Source organism: Asparagus officinalis, chromosome 4 (genome assembly GCF_001876935.1).
Source record: "Asparagus officinalis chromosome 4, Aspof.V1, whole genome shotgun sequence".
Classification (NCBI taxonomy): domain Eukaryota; kingdom Viridiplantae; phylum Streptophyta; class Magnoliopsida; order Asparagales; family Asparagaceae; genus Asparagus; species Asparagus officinalis.
In genome coordinates, this window is record NC_033797.1 from 100779245 (window position 1) to 100799630 (window position 20386).

The 20386-nt window shown below is 37.5% G+C and overlaps 1 pseudogene; it reads left to right on the forward strand.

The window, feature by feature from the left end:
• Positions 3594 to 17347, forward strand: LOC109837908 (annotated as a pseudogene).

Below are 20386 nucleotides of genomic sequence, written 5' to 3' on the forward strand. Positions count from 1 at the left end.
CCGTCCCGCACTCATGTTACGTACTGATATCGCGATGAGACTAATGAGACATGTACACAGTTCAGGATATCTACAGGATAGTCCGTCGTACTGAGACAATTACTTGATAGCCTAAGTGTGGCAGATGTCGGTTATGAATACGACCTATCACTAAACTATATGAGCGAGATACTTTACTTTTAAAAGCATACAAAATTATGTGTTGGTATTTTATTCTATCTCCCCAGTGATACTGGAAGATATTATAAATACGATGTATTGATGTCTTAATTCTTTTACTGCTTTCTTTACTTCTTAGTTAGGATCAATGATTATAGATTCACAACTTGAGACATATGGTATATATATGAGGATTTCCTTGTTTGGATTATTTCGCTCGACGTACCAGTCTCGTGTTGTGGACTTTCAATTGTTGGTTCCATTAGATTGTCTTTTCTTAGTTCGGTATTAATGTTTAGATATCTACAATTTGAGACTTATAGTATATACATGAGGGTTTTCTTGTTTTGATTATTTCGCTCGACGTACTACATCTCGTGTTATAGGTTTCTAAATGTTAATCCCACTTAGATACGAGGAAAATGAATCTAGATAGACTATGCTTAGTAGATAGAGTCGTCACTCCATCTAGCAGCCCTTCCCCTGGGGACGGGTGGAGATAATCTTATTGTAGCGCTCTGACGCTCTTGTTGTTATTCTTTTTCTTTTAAATTACTTTTCAGGTAGTTCGAAGTGTTGAATATCATGTCTCCATGATATTATTTTGATGATAATAATTTATACAATGTGTGTTATACAAATGCACTAACTTTTATATGCAGCTTTCAATATCAAAATATGAACAAGTGCAAGTTGAGTTCAAGGCATTATGAAGTGAAGAAGATGAAGAACATATGAGATAATGTATTTTACATTTTCTTTACTTAGAATTATTGTACAAGCCTTGATCACTCACACACACACACACATAAATATTAGAATACACTAACACATGCTTAGTGTGTTGGTTAACTATAGAAATCCCCTATGTTAACCATTAGAGTTATAGTTAATAATTGAGTATCAAAACATTTAAGTCATATTTTTTTTACTCTTAGTAGTCGACTAATTAGAATAGTAGTCGACTACTCATGTATATGGCCTAAAAATAAGTTTATGTCAGTTTACAGTATAGTCGACTAATTTGAATAATAGTCGACTACTCAAGCTTATGACAGAAATATAAGTTTCTGTTATTTTACAGTATAGTCGACTAATTGACTTTATAGTCGACTACTGAAGACAAAATACTTTTTTTAAGTTTCTGTCTAATTACAGTATAGTCGACTAATAACCTTTATAGTCGACTACTGAGAAATTTTCTGACTTCACAGAGTCTGTTTAAACTCAGTGTAGTTGACTATTCTGTCTTGTAGTCGACTACAGATACAGTTTTTCCAGATTTTAAAGTTTGAATTAATGACTGTTTATAGCCGTTTTTAAATGTTTTTAAAGTTCAAATAATTGTCTTTTCAAGGGCTATAAATAGGTTATTTGTTCAGAAAAAATGCAGAGACTTACATACTCATAAGCTTTGATCTTTGTGCATTTTTCAAGTGTAAAATATTCAGATTTTGAGAAAAAAGAAAGTTTCTGAAATTGCCTTTGAACATCATTCAAATATTTATTGTTTAGGCAATTTACAGAAGTTAGAATCATTCCTAAGCCACTACTACACTACACTACAAATCAAGGCTTATAGGAATTGAAATTGTTGCTTCAAAAGTTCTCTCGGTTTGTGAGAGGTGTTAATCTCTTGGTTTAGAGATTGATGTGCAAATTGACAAGGTGTTTGTCAATTGGTGTTGCAATTTGCAGGGACTTACAAATTGGTCAAGTTTACTTTTGATTTTGTAACTTTATTCAAAATCATAGTGGAAACTCTCAAGTGGGATTTGCTTGAGGACTGGATGTACACCGGATTGGTGGAACCAGTATAAAACTTTGTGTTTGTGTTTGTGAATTTCTGAGATTGCCATTTTTCTTTGCAATTTATAATCTACTTTGCATAAATTTTAAAAGAATACTATTCACCCCCCTCTAGTGTTCTAGTGTATCTATTTCAGATCCTACACGAAGTTTCGGAGAGCCGCATGGTGACGGAGTTCTGGCATAGTCGTCGTCGCGTATTTTTACTTGTAGAGACTCCACTGTAGTTTTGAGTTTTATCTAGACATTAGAGTTTCACTTTCATATTGTAAAAGTAATGTGCCTTAGTACGATTTTTAGTTGATTCATGTTGAGACATTTTCATTATTCAGATATCAGATGTATTATAGTTGAGACATGATTCTTTTTATCTATGAGATATCTCTTCTATATCATGTCTATTACATTTATTCCCTTTATTTTGCCTGTTTTGTATTTGTACTTCTATTTGGTTCCACTAGAGGATATTACTGTGATTGGTAAAATATGTTTATGCACAGTGTGGATGTATAGCAGGTTTGACATCTCTGGTTTCACCTTAGACTGCAGCATTGTGTGAACCCAGGGGCGTCACAAGAGGTGGAGGTAGTGCTCGCCCATGCGATGATGGGGGCTGAAGTGGTGCCATCACTCCAGCTGTTGCTAGCTTTAGGGTTAGGGTTTAGGGAGGGGGATGGGGGTTGGAGGAGGCGGCAGCGATGATGGCGTTGGCAGCAGTGGCAGAGGAAGGGTTAGGGATCGTCAGAGTTGGGGAATCTTGGAGAAAATGGTAAAAATTAGGGATTTGTACTGGTGGGGGTGTTTTATTAAGGGAGGTTGGTCAATTTATTGAGGGGGCATCAATGTCATTTAATGGCTTACAATAATGCCATCAGCCATTTTTTAACGGCTGATACATTTGGGAACCTTAGGGTACTTAAATGTATGGGTAGTAAAATTAAGGTATTTTTGTGTAAACTTAGAAATACTTAAGGTGTTTAAAAGTGTAATTTACGCTAAGAAAAGACTAAATTTCTAATTGAGGTGTGCTACGAAGGGGGCCAAATTGGCCTTTCACCTTGATGTTTTAAATTAGGACAAATTTTCAAAACCGACCCTTTTTTTAAAAAATATTTCCAAAAATTAAATGTTTCAACAATATTTGTCAAAACCGACCTAGTTTCAGCCATTAGGCTGAAACTGGGTTAGTTTTGATGAAATAAGTTCCCAAACTTCACGGGACTTGAAGTCCCGTGAAGTTTAGCAGCCATTTAATTAAGCTGCTAAACTTCACAGGACTTGAAGTTCGTTTCAGCTCTGAAGTTATTTTGAACTATGAAATTTCACGGACTTGAAGTCCCGTGAAGTTTAGCAACCTAGTTAAATGACAGCTAAACTTCACGGGACTTCAAGTCCCGTAAAGTTTCATATTTTTTTTATCAAAACCGACCTAGTTTCAACCCGACGGTTGAAACTAGATCGATTTTGATGAATATTGTTGAAACGGGTCGTTTTTTGAGAATATTTTTGTAAATGAGAATGTTTTAAAAATTTGTACTTTAAATTAACACTCTCGTGGGTCCCAGATCAATCGAGGGAGTCGAAATTCCCGGTTCCAAATTGATTTTCTCGTTTCTCATCTCTCTCGTAAATATTGAAAGCGATGTAGTCTCGGCCTCGTCTCCCCTCTCCTCGGATTTTCTCGATCGAGGTAACCAAAATCAACCAAGCTCGAATCCTCCCCAATTTCTTCCTTCAACTCCATCAGCAATGCATTGCTGCTCTCGGTTTGGGCCTCCTCTCGCCGTCGTCCTTCTCCTTGTCGCCGCGGTCTCGGCCTCCGCCTCTGAGTCCGATCACAAGGTAATTCTCTGATTCGGTCCAAATACTCGAACCCTAACCTTTGAAATCTCGCGAAAAGCTTTAGCCTTCAGATCGGCAATGGTTGTTCTGTGCTTCTTTCGCCAGATCTTTGGCGACGTTGACATTATTTGTTAGCCCGATACGTTTATTTGTCATACATTAAGCCGTGGAGAGATCGGTTTTGTGTTGTAGCTTTAGCATATGGCAAAAGATCCAATCTTGTTTCATGGATTGTTATTAAGTGATCAATATTTAGTTAAAACTTTCAATATGGTCACTAGTTTAGCTTACTGTTGGCGAAATAATCTTCAGTTTTCCCTTAATGAATTCCATATAAGTTCTAATGCCTTCTGTTTATGTGATTTGTCTTTCTTCTCCTGTTTAATGACTTGTGGAAGTCTTTGAGGAAATCACAGGAACTATAAGAAAAGCGCTGCAAAATGAACGCTTAACGTTAACAATTTAAAATTGTCTGAGATACCCGCCTTCATTTACTGTGCACATTAACTGTAGACCATGCATAGTCATGTATGATAGTAGATAAAATCTCTTGTTAAGAGGTTAGCTGTTCTGGATATATAAAGGATTGCCGTGCATCTGTTCTTCATCTTCAAACAATGGCCAGATGGTTACCACACCATTGATACGGCGAGAAGCCCCACATATCACAGAATTGGTGGAAGAAGAAGAAGAAGATGAAAGCTGTAGTATTTTCTATCTCATACTTTCGTGTATCTCTGCATGTGTGTTTATAGGAAAGAGAGACTCTCAAATCCTAATCCAAATGGGTTTAGAAACCTGGTTCAAATAGAACCAAATCTCCTCTCATGAACCACCCACTCAATTTAGGCTCCCCCTATCATATGTGCCAACATACTCCCACTCGCACAAATGAGTGGATGTCGTCTATTGCTCTCTAAGCCGACTACCTGAGTCGACTCCGAGAGTCGTTGACTCTCGCAGTCAAAATTACCATTTGATTCTCTTTCATTATCAAATCCATGTCCATACGTGCAGCGTGGACTGTTGAGAACCTGCAAGCGTGTAGCTTTATACTTAGATCCATTCGGATCAATATGAAGATCTCCCTAAAAACAAAAATACACAAACACAATTATAAATGTGCGGTATCTCGTACCTCAGATCAGATCAACCATGTCTATTCAAGTGATTTTGATTCCTTGAAAAAGAGTACATGAGCACCCAGGTTTGCCCTTGATTTATCGCATTTTTATATACTGCCCCAGCATAAGTAAGAGTTGGCCTTGCGATGCAATTAGGAGACATGTCAATTCATCTTCCTCTAATCCTGAACAGTTGAGTGTGTTAATCACTCGCCTTATTGACACTGCCCAATACCAGTCGATAACTCACTTTATCGTCGCATTATCGCCGATAAACATTCAAAAATAATATATGATTTAAAATCAAACTTATCATAGCAGAAGGCCCTCAAAACTGATAAATCGCTGATAATATCGGTTTATCAGCCAATATTTAAAACACTGGTAGCAATTATTGTATTTTTTTCCACCAAGTTAATAGCTGAACCTACCTGCCTTTGTTTAAATATTATTTCATAGGTTCCAGTTCTTTCTTCATTTCCTATTATGCTTTCAATTTATATGTTTAATCTGAAGGTGAAAGTTTTTTTATGCTCCAAAAAAAGATTGGACTTTATCTTTTTTTCTGCTGATAAATTTATATAAAAATATCTGATTAATACTAACAGCTGTAATGACTTTTATATGCAGTACCAAGTTGGTGACCCTATAACTCTCTGGGTTAGAAAGGTCGGAGCTTATCACAATCCTCAAGAAACGTACAATTATTACAATCTTCCATTCTGCAAGCAATCTGAGCATGCTACACATAAATGGGGTGGACTTGGGGAGGTTCTGGGCGGTAATGAACTTATTGATAGCCAAATCGACATAAAATTTCAAAGTATGCAGTCTCCTCTGTTTGTCATTTTAACTCATGACCGAGGGCACATTACAATGTAAATAACATGGGTTTATGTCTGATTGAGATGTATATTCAGGAAACGTTGAGAAGGGTTAGATTTGCACCCTTGAACTTGATGATGCCACGGTGAAGCGCTTTACTGATGCGATAGAAAACTCGTATTGGTTTGAACTCTTTATGGGTATGCTATAAGTTTGATACATATTTTCTTGGATGATACTGTGTCTGAACTATGAAGTTGTTGATCTAACAACTTAGGTTTTTTCTTTTTATAGATTTAATTTTTATCAATTATCTAATATATGCTTACTCTTTGTTCTCTTTCTTTGTCGGTGTGATGTTCCAGATGATTTGCCTTTGTGGGGTATGTATTTGTTGTAATCTTCTCTTATTTATTTATTTATTACTACTGTTGAGCTTACTCTGACTTACCGTTTGCTGTGTCGCTTGTGCTTATTAGGCTTTGTTGGGGAGATGGACAAAAACAATAAAAAGAATCATTATCTTTTCATACACAAGAATATTCTTGTGCAGTATAGTGGCAATCAGGTTCTTAATAATTATTAACTTATAGCATCTGCAATACTTGTAACATTGTTCTCAAGGGTTGAATTCTTCCTCTAAGCAGATTATTCATGTCAATCTCACACAAGAATCTCCAAAACTCTTGGAAGCTGGGAAAAAAATAGACATGACATATTCAGTCAAATGGTCAGAAACAAATGTAACATTTGCACATCGTTTTGACATTTACTTGGACTATCCTTTCTTTGAACGCCAGGTAGTTTTATACTCTTCAACGCTTTTTCCCTACTATTTTTACCTTCTATCGCCTAACTTTCGGATTTTTATTTTTCTACTTACATGAAGTGATAGCATCTGTTGATTATTTCGTTGTTTCCACATTTTTTTTTGTTTTCACAGATTCATTGGTTTTCCGTTTTCAATTCTTTTATGATGGTTATTTTCCTCATGGGCTTGTTATCCATGATATTGATGCGAACTCTTAGAAATGATTATGCAAAATATGCTCGTGAAGATGACGATCTGGAGTCTCTGGTGATTATCTTATTTTGTATGAAAAGAGAAGGGCCATAGTTCTTGCTTATGTTGGTAATGGATGGACGTACATTATTCTCAATGGTATTTTATGTGGTTGCACTTTTATCAGGAAAGAGATGTGAGTGAAGAATCTGGATGGAAACTTGTCCATGGTGATGTCTTTCGACCTCCTCAAAACTTAGTTCTTATTTCTGCTCTTGTTGGCACTGGTGCTTAGCTCACATTGCTTGTTCTCAATGTGGTTCTTTTAACAATCATTAGGATGTTATACATCGGATATGCTTCTTAGCTTCTTATCACTGTATCAAAACCAATGTTACCCATCTTTCATGCTTATAATTGCCTTGGTGAGAAATTCTGGCATAGTAACTTCAAGTATGTTGACAGGTAGACATGAAAACTTTGGTACTCGGCCACTACCAAAACTCTGAAGTTGCGGTGAGGGTTGGTTATAAACCCTCACCACAACTTCAGAGTTTTGGTATAATGGTTGGGTCCTCTAACATGGACTTTCTTTTTTTTTAATCTCTCTGGAGTTTCATCTTGAGCTTTGTACTTGACCCTGTTTTCATATATACTCTAATGAGTTGCTTAATATATGTTTTCTCATTGATGAATTGGAGAATTTTTATAAGAATTAGATTCGTAGCTGCGAAAGAATGTGGGTGTGTCCACCCATTGGGCATATGCCACCTGATTGTAAGGTACATTTAAAGCTCTTAATTAGGAAACTTTTGATGAGTATTTGTGTTGCATGTACCATGGATACAACTACATGGAAACAAGACAAATCAGAAAAATCTATAAAAATGTATTGATGCATGTCTAACATGTAACAACCTCACAATAGAAATGCCCCTGGAAGGACAAGCAGCAAACCTTTTGCGTCTTTTGTCTTTTTCTTGAAGTCTTTCTTCCCAGTCTCATCATTAAGGATTGTTAAACATGTAGATATCTCTTGTTTGAATGCATAAACTTTTGGAGTTTTAATAATGCCAGTAATATGTTGTAGGGCTATAATTGGATAGTACACAAATCAAATATGACATTTGCTGCATCCATCTTTTTTTAAATTTTAGATACATATTAGGGTATAGCCATATGGCTGTAGTTCAGTGAAGAAAACTCATCCATTCATCAAAATCAGATGCAAATGAAGATTGCACGTGAGAGAATCACATATTAATCTATGTCTAATATGAATTATATGAGTAGAACATAGAAGTGTATAGGTCATGTGATATAACTGTTGTCTAGATGCATCACAGTCTCTCCTATTAAAACCGACCAATGTAGCTGATACACCCACAAATCTTGGATTAGACCCATGCCCATTCATATCAATTAGTCTGCATTAGAAGAACTACTAGTTGTTCCATTCAACATAAATATATGGATGCGCATATCCTCAACTGACTTTTTGCCTATGTCCATATCCAACACAAAATAGAAATTGCTCGACATACTTGATACAAACATTATTATGTGTATCAACATTCAATGGGATATGGACCTATATATATGAATGTATGTATGTATGCATGTATGTATGTGTGTATGTGTGTATGTGTTTAAGTGTGTCTGTGTGTGCGCGTGCGCATGTGTCTCTGTGTGTGTGTGTGTGTCTGTGCGCGCGCGCGCGTGTGTGAGAGATATCTTGAATCTTGATCGATCTGGATGATTAGTGGTCACAACTATAAATTTTAGTCGAAGGGTTGATGATCCATTTAGATCCATAGTCAGTGGTCACAGTCGTAGGTTTGATGATCCATTTAGAATACACCTGCTTGTTGGTTTGCTAACTAATCATTATGGTTTTAATGTGAAGGTTTGTGATCTGAAGTAGGGTTAACATGAAGTCTGGGTGAGTGTTCTGGAGATTAGCTGCTTATAAGTTACAACTATGATGCTCACTGAGGTTAGCTAGATTCTAGATGCCCGATATAATTACTTCTGCTGGACTTTAAAGTCAGCAATTAAATTTCCTGGTGTGCTTATTATTATTATTATTATTTTGGGAATTGCTTTCCTTTCAAACTGCAAATTTGATTAATCAGCCTGTAGAGATTTACAATCCCGTATAAATCCCATATACCAGTAAATACAGCGAACTTTCGTTTTTCCACTGTAAATGTAGTTCACTTTCATTTTCCCCTCTCAATTTGCTTGAACAGCTACTACTTAGGATCATCTTTGTTAACAACATTACGAGAAGAGCATTTGATCGTGGTTTTCCATTGTTAGATTTTCTACTAACCCATCTATTTTTTTGTCCAGGCGAGGAGCTATTGTCACGACCTTTATAGTGTGCTATGCTTTAACTTCATTCATTGCCGGTTACATAAGTGGTGGTCTCTACTCACGCAATGGCGGTATGCATCTTCACTAAGTTCATTGTCATCGTATTTTCAACTGAAACGTGTAAATCTTTAGTTATACTATATTTGCAATTTTAGTTAAGAGAAATTATGATCAAGTTGCTATTATGATGTTTATCTACTCCCTTAAGGTGAATATTTTAACATTGACAGGCAAAAGCTGGATAAAGTCGACGATCCTCTTAGCATCTCTGTTCCCATTTTTGTGCTTTGGAATTGGCTTCCTACTCAACACAGTTGCTATCTTCTATGGGTCACTTGCAGCTATTCCTTTTGGAACAATAGTAGTTGTGTTCATACTTTGGGCTTTCATCTCTTTTCCCTTGGCACTTCTAGGAACTGTTGTTGGCAGAAATTGGAGTGGTGCTCCAAATAATCCATGCCGTGTGAAGACAATTGCACGTCCTATCACGGAGAAAAATGGTATCTCATACCCTCTGTTGTCTCGCTCATGGAAGGCCTGTTAGATCTAAACCAAAACTTGAGATCTAAAACCATATAGCCATGATTAATTCAAAGAGATTAACAAGAATCTAAAAGAGCGGAAGCTTATACCTGAATCCATAGATTGATCTTTATTTTGGGTTTTGGATCTTCTAACCTTAGGGTTTTCTCTAAATCTGAATTTCTCTCTTAGATGGGGGTGAAGAGAATTAGAGAGTGTAACCCTAGGTTAGGGACCATAACCCCTTATTTATAGATGTTGTACTTTTGTAATTTAGCCCCTCAATAAATCACAATTACAACCTGGTATCTGCACATATAACCCCATGACTTATTTAAATACCGAATTAACCCAAATTAATTGATCACTTTAGTGGGTTATCCTGAAAGATAACAATACACATTGATTAATCATATGTGCCCACAATTAGATTTATTAGATTAAATCCAACAATCTCCCACTTGGGCACCATATGATTCCTTAAATTGTGTATAACCTTATGAGCTCAAAAATTGCTATCACTGAAAAGGTATTTCCGAACAATCTCGTCCATTGACTATATCAATATAGGATCAAAGCGGCCTTCGTCACATTTATCGTGACTCGACCCATCAATGGTCACATATACCAATACAATCAAACGACATAGATCAATCATGGATGTGCAGCATGAAAATTACATGCAATGTGATCAGTACATGTCTATTTTCAACTGGTCCTCCTTAGTGAGGTCAAAACCAAACATAATGTAACAGAGTGTCTTAACTGAAAACTTTATTCTGATCAGACAATACAAACAAACATAAAGCACCACAAATACAAACTCCCACTAAAACATAATATCCTCAAATAATACCACACCCATATGAGCAGTATGCTCATGAAAGACCTTAGGTGGCAATCCCTTAGTAAGAGGATCAGCTATCATGGAGTTTGTCCCAATGTGCTCTATGGATATCTGTCCACTCTGTACCCTTTCTTTCACAACCAGGAACTTAATGTCAATATGTTTTGACTTAGTTGAGCTCCTGTTGTTATTGGAATACATTACTGCAGATTTATTGTCACAATATAACCTTAGTGGTCTTTCAACATTTTCCAAAATGCGCAGTCCCGTGACAAAATTTCGCAGCCATATTCCCTGATTGGATGCCTCATAGCAAGCTACAAATTCTGCTGCCATAGTGGAGGAAGCTACTAGTGTTTGTTTGACACTTTTCCATGATATAGCTCCTCCTGCTAACATATAAATGTAGCCTGATGTAGACTTCCTGCTATCTTGGCATCCAGCAAAATCAGAGTCCGAATACCCAATGACCTCTAATTTCTCTGATTTTCTGTATGTGAGCATGTAATCTTTTGTTTTCTGAAGATACCTCATAACCCTTTTGACTGCTATCCAATGATCCATACCAGGGTTGCTTAAGTATCTGCCTAACATCCCAACAATGTACGCAATATCCGGACGCGTACATACCTGAGCATACATTAGACTTCCTACAGCCGAAGCATAAGGAATCTTCTGCATTTCCTGAATTTCAAGGTTACCTTTAGGGCACTGATTGAGACTAAACTTGTCTCCTTTAGCAACAGGGGTGTCACCTGGTCTGCAATCTTGCATGCCAAACCTTTTAAGTACCTTATCGATATAGCTCTTTTGTGATAATCCAAGAATACCCCGAGAGCGATCTCGATGTATCTGGATCCCTAATATAAAAGAGGCGTCCCCAAGATCTTTCATCTCAAAATTCTTTGATAGAAATCTCTTGGTTTCGTGCAACATGCCTATATCATTAGTGGCAAGCAAGATGTCATCCACATACAGAACCAGAAAAATATACTTACTCCCACTGAACTTGTGATATACACAGTCATCAACAATGTTCATCTCAAAACCGAACGAGATAACTATTTGTTGAAACTTATGATACCATTGACGAGGAGCTTGCTTGAGTCCATAGATGGATTTCCTTAATTTGCAAACCATATTCTTTGGGTCTCCTGACACAAAGTTTTCTGGTTGCACCATATAAATCATCTCATCAATGTCTCCATTGAGAAATGCAGTCTTAACATCCATCTGATGTAACTCAAGATCATAATGAGCAACAAGTGCCATGATTATTCTGAAAGAGTCTTTCGATGAAACCGGAGAGAAAGTCTCTGTATAATCAATGCCTTCCTTTTGAGTATAGCCTTTAGCCACAAGACGCGCCTTATACCTCTCCACATTACCGTTTGCATCCCGCTTGGTTTTAAAAATCCATTTACAACCAATTGGTTTTGCACCTTCTGGCAATGGGACAAGTTCCCAAACCTTATTGTCTTGCATAGACTTATACTCTTCATTCATGGCATCAATCCACTGTTGAGAGTTAGAACTTTTCATGGCCTGAGAGAAGTTGATTGGATCATCTTCTAACATTCCACTACTTTCCTCATGTTCTTGGAGAAATACAATATAATCATCCGGAATAGCATTTCTCCTTTCTCTCGTGGATCTCCTTAATGGCACTGGTTCTTGAGGTTGTTGAGTTTGTTCTTCTGGAACAGGGAGTTGTTCAACATTATCATCTTGAGGTTCCGGATTTACTTCTTGAGCAACAACAGGTATAGGAACCTGAATATTGTCAAAAGTAACTGTATGGATTGGATCTGAAGCCAATTCCTCCTCAAAACTAATGTCTCTAACCTTATTTCTCCCCCCAAACTCAACATCCTCAAAGAATGTTGCTGTTCCCGTCTCAAAAATATTCCTTATAGTGGGATCATAAAACTTATAGCCCCTAGAGCGATCAGGGTACCCAATAAAGTAGCTGCTAACTGTTTTGGAGTCCAATTTCTTTTCATTTGGCCTATAAGGCCTTGCCTCAGCTGGACATCCCCAAATATGTAAATGCTTTAAACTGGGCTTTCGACCAGTCCAAAGCTCATAAGGTGTTTTAGCAACTGCTTTACTTGGTACTCTATTCAGAATGTAAGCTGCTGTCTTAAGTGCTTCTCCCCAGAGTGACTCTGGTAAAGAAGAATGAGCAATCATACTTCTTACCATATCCTTAAGAGTCCTGTTTCGTCTTTCAGCTACACCATTCATGCTAGGTGAACCCGGCATAGTGTACTGTGGGACGATACCGCATTCCTCTAGGTATCTAGCAAATGGTCCTGGACGTTGTTCACCTGAACCATCATATCTACCGTAGTACTCACCACCACGATCAGATCTGACGGTTTTAATTCTTCTGTTGAGTTGATTCTCAACTTCAGCTTTATAGGCTTTGAACATGTCCAGAGACTCAGATTTTTCATGAATAAGATATAGGTGCCCATAACGTGAGTAATCGTCTATGAATGATATAAAATATTGTTGACCATTCCAGGATTCCGTAGGGAATGGCCCACAAATATCCGTATGTATCAATTCTAAGACATCCGAAGATCTGTTGGCACCTAATCTTTTCACTTTGGTCTGTTTTCCCTTGATACATTCAACACATACGTCGAAGTCCGAAAAATCAAGGGAATCCAAAATGCCATCAGACACAAGACGCTCAACTCTACCTTTTGAGATATGACCTAAGCGCTTATGCCATAATGTCGCCGAATTTTCCTTATTTAATTTACGCTTAGTACCACGTGATTCCACATGCAAGGATTCATTGTAAGAAGCAATTGTATCAAGCAAATATAGGTTGTCATAAATAATCAAGTAACCGGTTCCCACAACATTTGAATTAAAAGATAAACTGGATTGACTGTTTCCAAATGAACAAGAATAACCTAATTTGTCCAATACAGAAACAGAAACCAAATTCCGTCTAAAAGACGGTACTACAAAAGTATCTTTTAAATCCAAATAATAACCAGTTCCTAACAACAACCTAAAGTGCCCAATTGCTTCCACATCTACCGATTGTCCGTCGCCCACAAAGATGTGTCTTTCAACATCACTTGGCTTTCGGTAGCTCAGGCAACCCTGCATAGAAACACTTATGTGAGTAGTAGCACCAGAGTCTAACCACCAAGTGTTTCTAGGTACTGAAGCTAAATTAACCTCAGAACAGACCAAAGCAAGGAACGTACCCTTATTATCACGCCAGGCGAGATATTTTGTACAGTCCTTCTTTACATGTCCATGCTTCTTACAGAAGAAACAACCCTGATTATCCTTATGTTGTTTCTTCTCAACTGGACCCTTAGCAGCTTCCTTATCATTCTTCCTTTTCTTGCCCTTATCCTTAGAGGCATAGGCCAAATGAGCACTTTCTGTCTTATCTTGCTTCAACCTGTCTTCTTCTTGCACACAGTATGAAATGAGCTCATTTAGAGTCCATTTCTCCTTTTGACAGTTATAACTGACCTTAAATTGGTTAAACTGTGCAGGAAGAGACAACAAAACCAGATGCACTAATAACTCGTCACAAAGATCGAGTTTAAGTGCCTTAAGCTTTGAAGCAATATGAGACATTTCCATAATGTACTCCCTGATATTTCCTTTGCCCTTATACTTCATTGAAATCAAGCGAGCTAAAAGCGTGCTTGTTTCTACCTTATCGTTTTTCGCAAAACGCTTCTCAATTTCGGCAAGGAAATCTTTAGCCTTAGTAATCCCTTCGGATTCTATGCCCCTGAAGGCTTCCGGAACGCCGCGCTTAATGATCATAAGACTCATGCGATTTGAACGCTCCCACTTCTCATGCTCCTTCTTTGCATCAGGAGTGCTATCCGCATTGAGAGGTTGGGGTTGTTCAGTTCTTAATGCATAGTCAAGATCCATGCAGCCAAGAACAATTAATATGTTCTCTTTCCAAACCTTGAAGTTTGTCCCATTTAGCATGGGAATTGAGTTGATGTTAGCAGAAATTGTTGCAGCAGATGCATTAGCTGAAATAAAACAAAAATGCTCACATCAATAACCATAATCAATAAAATTCAAATAATGACAATCCCCATCCAAGATACCGGCACAACATTAATATCAAGTCTTTGGACAGTAATATTAACTTGTAAGTGATACCTTGTTGCAATGATCAAACATTGACAATAACTCATGTCAAATAATGAAACTATCTTTGGATCGATTCATTATTCACATGTAAACCTTATAATTGTCACACGCTTATCATCGCAGATGTGTATACAGTCTAAATAAATATTAACCTTCCTTTGGGCCGATTAAATATTTACACGAAAGCATACACACAAACATCTCACATTCCTCATGAACAATCTACACAAGAGAGGTTACTTTGGCAACTTCTTGTTTCAATTAATCAATTGGAGTGAGAGACAACCTTAATACCTTAGTGTCATAATATTTGAATTAAATAATTGATTAAAAACCAAATTAGATTTAAATTAAAAAGTTTTAATTTAAATCAACTGAATTTCCAAAAACTTAATTGGGGTCTCACAGCTTAATTAGGGCCCATAACTTAATTGAATAAATTAAGTATACCAAAGTGGACCCATGAAAAGCCGAGGCTTAACCATAATGAACACGAAGTTCCCTTAACTTCGAACGCGAGGTTCGACTGTATTGAGTACGAGACTCACTTAAGCACGAACGCGAGGTTCGTCTGAAAATGAACGAACGCGAGGTTCGTTTGATAAAAGAACGCGAGGTTCAACTTGGGAACACGCACGCACGAACCCTTAGGGTTTCAAATTGAAACCGCTGCCGACAAACCCAAAAATCTTTGATTTTTTATTTTCAAAACAGATCCAGAATTGGAAAAAATTGAAGAAAAAATAAAAATAAAATCCGAAAAATTCCAAAAAGTTACTGTTCACCGGCGATTTTTCAGTTACCATACATCCGAAAAAACTTTACTGTTCACCAAAAAAATTTCGTTACGGTTCATCCGAACAAAAAATTTACTGTTTATCCGAAAATTCATCCGAACAAAAAATTAAATCTTTAACCAGAGATTTAAGATCAAAAAACCCAATAAAAACTTAAATCCCTAAGAATTAATCAAGGTGGCTCTGATACCACTTGTTAGATCTAAACCAAAACTTGAGATCTAAAACCATATAGCCATGATTAATTCAAAGAGATTAACAAGAATCTAAAAGAGCGGAAGCTTATACCTGAATCCATAGATTGATCTTTATTTTGGGTTTTGGATCTTCTAACCTTAGGGTTTTCTCTAAATCCGAATTTCTCTCTTAGATGGGGGTGAAGAGAATTAGAGAGTGTAACCCTAGGTTAGGGACCATAACCCCTTATTTATAGATGTTGTACTTTTGTAATTTAGCCCCTCAATAAATCACAATTACAACCTGGTATCTGCACATATAACCCCATGACTTATTTAAATACCGAATTAACCCAAATTAATTGATCACTTTAGTGGGTTATCCTGAAAGATAGCAATACACATTGATTAATCATATGTGCCCACAATTAGATTTATTAGATTAAATCCAACAAGGCCCGCTTCCATTTGGTAGCATATTCATTGAGATGTACTTTGTCTACTCTCTCTCTCTCTCTCTCTCTCTCTCTCTCTCTCTCTCTCTCTCTCTCTCTCTCTCTCTCTGGGAAATGTACAAGTGTACAACCTTATTTTGACTTTTTTCTTGCTATTATTTGATGGAAGTAGAATACATGATAGTTTTAAGGATTTGAAATGTCACATCTTCTAGTAAAACAACTTCACTATCATTTACTCCATGTGTTTTTGCTATTAAAATCCTAATCTGATTACCTAATAACTTGATGCATGGCGATGCTCGGCAGGCGTACTATGTCTATGGTTTCATGCTACTGGTTTTCGCGATTCTCATAATCGTCATTGTCTGTGTCACAATTATTGGCACATATTTCCTGCTCAATGCTGAGAATTATCATTGGCAGTGGACAACTTTCTTTTGTGCTGCATCAACTTCCGTCTACGTTTATCTCTATTCCATCTATTATTACTGTGCGAAGACTAAGATGTCTGGTTTCTTCCAGACCAGCTTCTATTTTGGTTACACTCTGATGTTCTGTCTTGGTTTAGGAATGCTTTGTGGCAAGTATTCTTCTCCATTTATGTATTTAGAGAGAAGTCTTCATTGCTGTTCTATGCTTAGAGTAATCCTACTTGTAATACCTTTTTTGCTACTATGTTTGCACTCAAGTGTATGAGAAAAGGTGTGGTGTCATTGTATGTTGACTTGAAATCTGTGATAATATAAGTGTCTCCATTTTTTCATTCTAATAGTAGAACAAAGCAATTTACAGCTAGTAGCAACATAATGACTTCTGGTACATAACAGAAAATTTACTTATTTCTTTTTCTCTCCATGAGATGAGCCCAGTGCACAAAAAATTTCCAGGTGCTGTGGGTTATCTGGGCGCCACCTTGTTTGTAAGAAGGATTTACAGGAGCATCAAATGTGATTAACGACATCTTGGGCGCCACCTTGTCCGTAAGAAGACCCAAAGGAAATATGCATGCAGCGACATTTTGGGGGTAAATAGAGGCCTGCATTGCGTATCTGTCGATGCCTGTTCAAATTGGGTCAGAGGTAAAAGAGGCCTGCTTTTCCATTTTTCCTGGCTATAACCTGTAATTAAACAAGCTTTCTGAATAGCACATGAATAGTTGCTATATGTAGAGTATATCTAGATATTTGTAGAAAAAGAACATCGAGCTCCACGTGTTATGTAAGCTTTTTGGTGCTTAGTTACAAATTTTTGCAGGGCGTGGACGTCAATGAAACGGATACATGTACTAAGGTCAGACTCACCGCAATCTCTCAGTCTATTTTCTCCTCTCGTTTTCTTTTCTTTCGTTAGTACTCTTCAGGTTGTGCTCAATTATTACTTGCATTTTTCTCTTTACTTTAAGACCTTGTCATGAACGAGGGTCAGTGTGAGCGATGATGCCATTCATATATTCTGCAAATTTTCTTTCCTAGTAGGCTTGGGCTAAATATAAGGAGCTTTGGTCATTGATAAGATTTAAAGAGCTTTGTTTCTTTGATTGGGTTGAAGGAGCTTTGTTATTTTTCCCCCCCATTGACATGCTTTTTTAACTTTTTAGTTTGTTGATCTACTCATGATCTGTTTCCTGTCAGAATATGGGGGAACATTGTCAATTCTGTGAACTCTCCCTTTGTTACACCTGAAAAATTCAGATGAGATGAGCCTTCAAGGGCCATGTATAATTAATCATCATTTGCTCAAAATCCAGAACCTTTGTCGTAGTTTTTTGTTCTGTTTGTAAGCAGATCGTCGCCAATATCTATCGTGTCTCTAATGCTAGAAAGTATTCATTGTTGACGGCCCATAACAATTAATGTGCACTTAAAGAATATCAAACCCTGAGATTTGTATACGAATTCCAAAATTCTATGATCTAAAGACTTAACATTCATTTTGGGTGCACATTTAATTCTATAGCTACGGTATTTCTTCAATTCAAATCTGTGCGTCACAGTGACCAAAGTTGCTGCGCTCTCATTTTCATATGATTGCTGCCTTTCTTGACTTTTTTTCCATATAATAAATAGTCAAGCCCTGTTTCCAGAATTTTAGCGCTAGCTCTTGGTTTAGCAAACACTAGCGCAGACCAAAGCGCGCTGTCTGCGTCTGCGATTGTGTCGGTATTGAGGGACACATACAAGGTCCCTTGTCTTTTTTAGTACTGTGATTGCTGTGGTTGTCTTTTTTGATTGGCGTTTTATTAGTTCTTCAGCCATTGTTGTGATGTTAGCTACGGTTGGTTTATTTGGTGACATTATCCCCAAATTTAAGCTTCCACTCCTTTTCTCCCCCTCGTTTCTTTTTCTTCTCTTTTCTGAAGATAAGATGTTTTATAGGATTGGTCTGTTTCAGAGGAATGATAGGGAAAATTATTTGGTGGCTGGGGTGATTTTATTTGGTATTCTGGGGGTGCCTGAACGTTGCAGCAGCTCACAGGTTGTCTTTGGACGACTTTATGAGCTCTGCAGCGCTGGCGCTTCTCCCGATGACTACTGAACATGATGGGAGTGAGCATTGAGTAGTCATTTAGTTTAGTTCGATCAAGTGGGTGATTTGCTCTTGTAGGAAAAACATGGTCAAATATATTTGGACTCTTAACTCAGTTTAAGGGTGTTAATCCTTTTGAAGTCAATTTGAATCCAATTAGATTAACCTAGTTATTTCAATTTGAATCCTTGTAGCGTGTATGTTGTATCCATCGAGCATCTGTCCTAGGTTGGAGTTGGACCCTACTGGATGAGTCAATACGGAGATTTGTTAGGAGTATCTCGCATACCCGCACAATTAAAATGTGGGTATGTTCTACCCAAACCATGAGATTGAATTATGAGAAACCTAGTTTGCCCATAAATCAATTGTCTCTCTAATGTTGTACTCGCTCCTTGGAAAATGATCCCTACTACATTGACCTTTCAAACAAAATATTTCTATCCGAAGAAATATTACCGTTATAATTCCGGAAACTATTTACCATCACTCCAAGGGTCATCTCATCTAAGGGTCATCTCATCTAGATCAATTGAGAAAAGCAAAAAAGAGATCATGTCACGCATGACATAACTAGTTAGTTAATTGCCCACTTAGAAAGTAGAAGGGGGGAACAAAGAAAAGGCTAAAGCACCATGCTATATTGAAGATATCAACAAAAATCAACATGGCAAGCTTGTCTTTATTAGTTAGGCAAGAGGAAGGGAAAGATGAGCCACTTCCAAACAATATATATATAGCCTTAAAAAAGATGATGGCGTGCACTTGCTCTCCTTCATACACCTACATCAATCAAACTCAAAAAAAAATGAGAAAAATCTTCTCCTTTTCACAAATCTTTATACCACTCATTTCAATGACACCTCATATTGCCACAGAGTCCACTTGAGACCACCCATAGCTTTTAGAAGAAGGCAATAATGTAAATTTTATTGGTGGATTGATTTATTGTGTTGTGGTCCTACAATCCACTAAAGATAATGGCTCAATATATATACCTAATAGTGAATATTGTCTCGTTATCCTCCCGACTTCAAATTTATGCCCAACCCCCCTATTGCTGCCTCTGCTTAAAGGAGTACTAATAGCTAAAATTGACAACCTTGATATTTAGTGATTATGCTAATAAAAAAGTTTAGAAGAAATAAATGACTAATCCTATGTAGTATAACATATGTATATTCAATTAAGCTTTCTCATGAAAGTTCAATTGTTTCACCACCTTCCTCTGTTTGGTTTGAAGGGAAGTGAAAGAAAAGAAAATAAAATTAAAATGAAGAAGTCTTCACGGCTCTGGGGGTATCGCCGGCGCAGATGAAGCCGAACGCCATCGCGACCCTGGTAGTGTTTATGGTGATCTGTCATTGGCTGGCGATAAAGCTATCTTTGAGAGTCCTGGGCCGCATGGTGAGTGTCAAAGTGAACCAGACCGAGCCCCATTTCCACTTCCAAATGGTGGGCAAGTACAAGCTCATCACCAACCTTCCTGATTTGAACAATGACTAGAAGGAGAAGTTTGTATGGGTCATGGGGGACTTGGACCTGGGTTGTTCGAACTGGCCCAAGATAAGGAGGGAAGCGCTGATGGCCAGTGATCTGTCTGACGCCGAGAGGGAGGCTCTAGACCAAATCAAGGCGTACGTTGGCCCTCCCAGGGTGGAGCATTTACTTGACAACTCGATCTTGCGGGTTGCCAACATATCTGTCATGCCTCCCTCCATGAAGGACCAAGAGAGGGATTCGACTCTGATCCTAGGGACA